This window comes from Strigops habroptila, chromosome 13 (genome assembly GCF_004027225.2).
Source record: "Strigops habroptila isolate Jane chromosome 13, bStrHab1.2.pri, whole genome shotgun sequence".
Taxonomy (NCBI): Eukaryota; Metazoa; Chordata; class Aves; order Psittaciformes; family Psittacidae; genus Strigops; species Strigops habroptila.
Genome location: NC_044289.2, coordinates 117741 through 124029, shown reverse-complemented (window position 1 = coordinate 124029; position 6289 = coordinate 117741). Strand labels below are relative to the sequence as shown.

The following is a 6289-nucleotide window of genomic DNA, read 5'->3' as shown; positions in this document are numbered from 1 at the left end:
GGCTCTGTTTAGCTATGGTCTTAGTAAGGTCTCCCGGAGCCTTCTCCAGGCTGAACATCCCCAGCTCTCTCAGCCTGTCTTCATCAGAGACGTGCTCCAACCGTTGGAGAATCTTTGTGGCCCTTCATAAGCCCATCATTGTAGGATCATAAGAGAAGAGAGGTTGGAAGGGACCCCAGGAGGTCTCAAGTCCAACCTGTCAGAAACAGGGTCAGAGGAAGTGGTTCAGTCGGAGCTGGAAAACCCCAAGGCCAGAGACTGCACAGCCTCCCTGGGTGACCCCAATGCAGCACTTGCCTCAGCCTATAGGAACAAGGTTTCCTTATGTCCTGGTTGAACCTCTCCTCTGTCACTATCCCCCATTGCCTTTTGCCCTCCCACCAGGCACCATGGTGAGGAGCCTGGCTCTGTATTCTCCATGTCCTCCTTGCCTGTGCAGGCAGCTATTGCTAAACCCACTCCTGCTTGCCAACCTCGTTCCTGAACTGGGGGTCTGAAACCTGGATGGAGTATTCCAGAGCATCCCTTCCCTTGTTCTCCTGCCATGCTCCTGGTCATACAGCCCGGGATGCTGCTGTCCTGCCTTGCTGCCAGGGCACACGCTGCCTCCTGTCCAGCTCCTGCCCACCCAGACCTTTGCCATGGGCTGCTCCCAGCCAGGCAGCTCCAGCGTGTGCCAGTGCAGGTGAGTCCCCTGCAGGGGCAGAAACTGGCATTTCTCCCTCTGGGATTTCATGAGGCTGATGACGATATGTGCTCTCCTCTTCCTGGAGCCCCACATTGAACATAGAGGCCTGGGAGACCTTGTCAGTAAAGTCTCAGGCAAAGAAGGCATCAAGTCCCTGTCATTGGTTAATCCCAGCCAGCAACACATTCGCTTGCTCACTCCCCTTCCGGTGGAGTAGGTGAGAGAATCAGAAGGGTAAAAGTTAGAAAACCCATGGATTGAGATAAAGACAGTTTACTGGGTAGAGCAAAAGCTGCACACACAGGCAAAACAAAGCGAGGAATCCATGCACTACTTCCCATTGGCAGGAAGGTGCTCAGCCATTGCCAGGAAAGCTGAGGAGGGAGAATGACAGACCAGCTTTGGTGGGCACCTGGTGTCCAACCAAAGAGAAGCTTTATCATGCATAACAGTGCATGGTAAACCAAAGGAGAGCTCTATCCTGCATACGGTGACATGGACAGACAAACACCTTCACTCCAATTGTTTTCCTATCCTTCCTTCTTCTTCCCCCAGCTTTATATGCTGAACATGACGCTGTGTGTTCTGGAATATCCCTTGGGTCAGAGGGGGTCAGCTGTCCTGGCTGCCCCCCCCAGCTCCTTGTGCACCCCCAGCCTACTCACTGGTGGGGGGTGTGAGAAGCAGAAATGTCCCTGACCCTGTGTAAGCACTGCTCAGCCATGACTAAAACATCACTGTGCCATCAGCACTCTTTCCAGTACAAATCTGAAACACGGCCCCATACCAGCTACTGTGAAGAAAATTGACTTTATCCCAGCCAAACCCAGCACAGTCCCTCAGCCCCGTTGTTTTCTGCTGTTTATTAGCTCACTGTCCCCATTCAGCAGCAGCCCTGCACTTTCCTTGCTCAGTCTTGGGCTCTCAAACAGCACTTGAAGCTCTTCTTGCTCTTGGCTTTTCTTGCAGTCACCAACTCCAGGTGGTCACCTTTTGGCAGTGGTTTCATGGCCCCTGTTAGTGCCCTCCCTGTCCTGTGTTGGCCCAGCCCTGCTGCCCCACATGTGGTCCCACAGCCCCACAGCGCAGGCACAGCATGGCAAAAGCTGTAACCATATCCTGGCCTGCATCAAGAGGAGTGTGACCAGCAGGTCATGGAGATGATCCTGCCCCTTTATTCTGCTCTCATGAGACCCCACTGGGAGCACTGTGTGCAGTTCTGGTGTCCTCAACATAAGAAGGACATGGAGCTGTTGGAGCAAGTCCAGGGGAGGCCATGGGGATGATCAGGCGCTGGAGCAGCTCTGCTCTGGAGACAGGCTGAGAACATTGGGGCTGTTCAGCCTGGAGAAGAGAAGCTGTGTGGAGACCTCAGAGCAGCTTCCAGTGTCTGAAGAGGGCTACAAGGATGCTGGAGAGGGACTCTTCATCAGGGACTTCAGCGATAGGACAAGAGCTAATGGGTTAAAACTTAAACAGGGGACATCTGCAATGAGGAAATCCACTTTTAGAACAGAGATTTCAGATGGGCGGCCACTATGCCAGCCTGCCAGACACATGTGCAAAGGGAAAATTCAGGTTGCATACAAGGAAGAAGTTCTTTAATGTGAGGGTGGTGAGGCCCTGGAACAGGTTGCCCAAAGAAGTGGTAAATGCTCCATCCCTGGCAGTGTGCAAGGCCAGGTTGGATGGGGCCTTCTTGACGTTGGGCAACACGGTCTAGTGTGAGGCGTCCCTGCCCATGGCAGGAACTAGATGATCCTAAGGTCCTTTCCAGCCCTAACCATTCTTTGATTCTGTGCTTCTGTGATTCTATGTATTCGCTGTGAAGAATAGTCGATTTCGCGTGATCTCCATGTGTCGCGGTTTGAGCCCAGCCGGTAACTCGGAACCATGCAGCCGCTCACTCACTCCCCCTCTTCTTCCTCCCCACGCTCCCGGAGGGATGGGGAGGAGAATCGGAAGAATGTAACTCCCACGGGTTGAGATAAGAGCAGTCCAGTAATTAAGGTATAATACAAAACCACTACTGCTACCACCAATGATGATAATGATTAGTGAAATAACAAGGGGAGAGGATACAATTGCTCACCACCCGTCGACCGATACCCAGCCCGACCCGAGCAGCAATCTGGACCTTCCAGGTAACTCGCCACAGTTTACATACTGGGCATGACGTGCCATGGTATGGAATACCCCTTTGGCTAGATTGGGTCAGGTGTCCTGTCTCTGCTTCCTCCCGGCTTCCCCTCCTCCCTGGCAAAGCATGAGACTGAGAGAATCCTTGGTCAGAGTAAACATTACTTAGCAACAACTGAAAACATCGGTGTTATCAGTGTTGTTCCCAGGCTGAAAGTTAAAAAAACTACAGCACTGCGCCAGCTACTAAGAAGGAGAAAAATGACTGTTATAGCTGAACCCAGGACAGTATCCACCCCTTATTCCATACCATTCATGTCATGCTCAGATCCCACATCTCTCAACACACCATCGCCCCTGTCCCATATATACACATATATATACACCCACACCCACACACAAAGAGAAAGATATCATTCCCTGGTCCATGGACCAATCCCTATAAAATTGCTGAATTCATCCAGTCCATGATGTCAGGTTCCATCTCTTGTAATAGTCTTCCAGGGCAGGAGGGACGGTGTGTAGTGTTGGGTCGTTGCCTGCTGATGACACCGCCAAACTCGTCTGGTCACTGCTGAGCTCATCTGGTTTCCTCAAAATTCATTCTTTGTTGGGGTGATGATCGGAGGGAAGTCAGGGTTGGTTGCTGGCGACCTGAAGATATCTAGCTTGTGGGCTATAAAAGTGTTATAGAGCAGGCAACAGCATACAATTGAGTTCATTGGCTGTTTTCCCCCAAAATCAAATCCCCTTGAGGTACCCATCAGACTTCCCCATCTTCCCGCATTACCCACCAAGTATATCCAGGTCCCTGGGCAAAAGCAACCCCATGAGTGGGTTTGCCTTTACCTGAAGCAGGAATAACCCAGACTGTCTTCCCCAACAAATTCTTTATGTGCACCACAGGAACTTTATCCCCCTCTACAGTACGTAAAAGTTCTGACTGGGCTGGGCCAGCCCTGTTGGCAGATCCTCTAGTGCTGACCAACCAGGTGGCTTTTGGTAAATGTGTATCTCAGTGTTTGAAAGTCCCACCACCCATTGCTCTCAGTGTAGTTTTTAACAGCCCATTGTACCGTTCGATTTTCGCAGAGGCTGGTGCATGGTAGGGGATGTGGTATACCCACTCAATGCCATGCTCTTTGGCCCAAGTGTCTATGAGGTTGTTCCGGAAATGAGTCCCACTGTCTGACTCAGTTCTCTCTGGGGTGCTGTGTCACCACAAAACTTGTTTCTCAAGGCCCAGGACAGTGTTCCGGGCAGTGGCGTGGGGCACAGCGTATGTTTCCAGCCATCCGGTGGTTGCTTCCACCATGGTAAACACATAGCGCTTGCCTTGGTGGGTTGGTGGGAGTGTGATATAGTCAATCTGCCAGGCCTCCCCATACTTGTACTTCAGCCATCGTCCTCCATACCAGAGAGGCTTTAACCATTTGGCTTGCTTAGTTGCAGCACATTTCACATTCGTGAATAACCTGGGCAATAGTGTCCATCATTAAGTCCACCCCTCGATCACGAGCCCATCTATATGTTGCATCTCTGCCTTGATGGCCTGAGGTGTCATGGGCCCACCGGGCTAAACATAATTCACCCTTATGTTGCCAATCTAAGTCCATCTGAGCCACTTCAGTCTTAGCAGCTTTATCCTCTTGCTGGTTGTTCTGGTGTTCCTCAGTGGCCCGACTCTTGGGTACATGAGCACCTATGTGGCGTACCTTCACCACCAGGTTCTGCACCTGGGCAGCGATATCTTGCCACAATGCAGCAGCCCAGATGGGTTTACTTCTGCATTGCCAGTTGCTCTGCTTCCATTGCTGCAAGCACCCCCACAGGGCATTTGCCACCATCCATGAGTCAGTATAGAGATAAAGTGCTGGCCATTTTTCTCGTTCAGCAATGTCCAAGGCCAGCTGGATGGCTGTCACCTCTGCAAACTGACTCGATTCACCCTCTCCTTCAGCAGTTTCTGCAACTTGTCTCAGGGGACTCCACACAGCTGCCTTCCATCTCCGATGCTTTCCCACAATACAGCAGGACCCATCAGTAAACAAGGCATATTGCTTTTCACTCTCTGACAGTTCATTATATGGTGGGGCCTCTTCAGCACGCGTCACCTCCTCTTCTGGTGACATCCCAAAATCTTTGCCCTCTGGCCAGTCCATGATGACTTCTAGAATTCCTGGACGACTGGGATTTCCTATTCAAGCTCGTTGTGTAATTAGTGCGGCCCACTTACTCCATGTAGCATCAGTTGCATGATGTGTAGATGAGACCCTGCCTTTGAACATCCAGCCCAGCACAGGCAACCGGGGTGCCGGGAGTAGCTGCGCTTCAGTTCCAGTCACTTCTGAGGCAGCTCGAGCCCCTTCATAGGCTGCCAGTATCTCTTTTTCAGTGGGAGTATAGCTGGCCTCGGATCCTTTATATCCCCGACTCCAAAAGCCGAGGGGTCGACCTCGAGTCTCCCCTGGAGCTTTCTGCCAGAGGCTCCAGGTAGGACCATTCTCCCCAGCTGCAGTATAGAGCACATTTTTCACATCTGGCCCAGCCTGGACTGGTCCAAGGGCTACTGCATGAACTATTTCTCGTTTAATTTGTTCAAAGGCTTGTTGTTGCTCAGGGCCCCATTTGAAATCATTCTTCTTCCGGGTCACGTGGTAGAGAGGGCTTACAATCAAACTAATTTGGGATGTGCATTCTCCAGAACCCCACAACACCTAAGAAAGCTTGTGTTTCTTTCTTGTTAGTTGGTGGAGACATTGCTGTTATCTTGTTGATCACATCTGTGGGGATCTGGCGACGTCCATCTTGCCATTTTATTCCCAAAAATTGAATCTCCTGTGCAGGTCCCTTGACTTTACTCCATTTTATGGCAAAACCGGCCTTCAGCAGGATGTGGATTATCTTCCTCCCTTTCTCAAAAACTTCTTCTGCTGTATCACCCCACACGATGATGTCATCAATGTATTGCAGGTGTTCTGGAGCTTGCCCCTGTTCCAGTGCAGTCCGGATCAATCCATGGCAGATGGTAGGGCTGTGTTTCCACCCCTGGGGCAGTCGGTTCCAAGTGTACCGGACACCCCTCCAAGTGAAAGCAAACTGTGGCCTGCATTCTGCTGCCAAAGGGATTGAGAAAAATGCATTGGCAATATCAATTGTGGCATACCACTTGGCTGCCTTTGACTCCAGTTCATATTGAAGTTCTAACATGTCTGGTACAGCAGCACTCAATGGTGGTGTGACTTCGTTCAGGCCACAATAGTCTACTGTTAGTCTCCACTCTCCATTAGACTTTTGCACTGGCCATATGGGGCTATTAAAGGGTGAGCGGGTCCTGCTGATCACTCCTTGGCTCTCCAGTCTACGGATCAGCTTATGGATGGGAATCAAGGAGTCTCGGTTGGTGCAATATTGCCGCCAGTGCACTGTTGTGGTCGCAATTGGCACTTGTTGTTCTTCGAC

General features: G+C 51.1%; 1 pseudogene; it reads right to left on the bottom strand.

The window, feature by feature from the left end:
- The window catches only part of LOC115615363, a 53998-nt pseudogene that overhangs the window by 27988 nt on the left and 19721 nt on the right, over positions 1–6289 (bottom strand).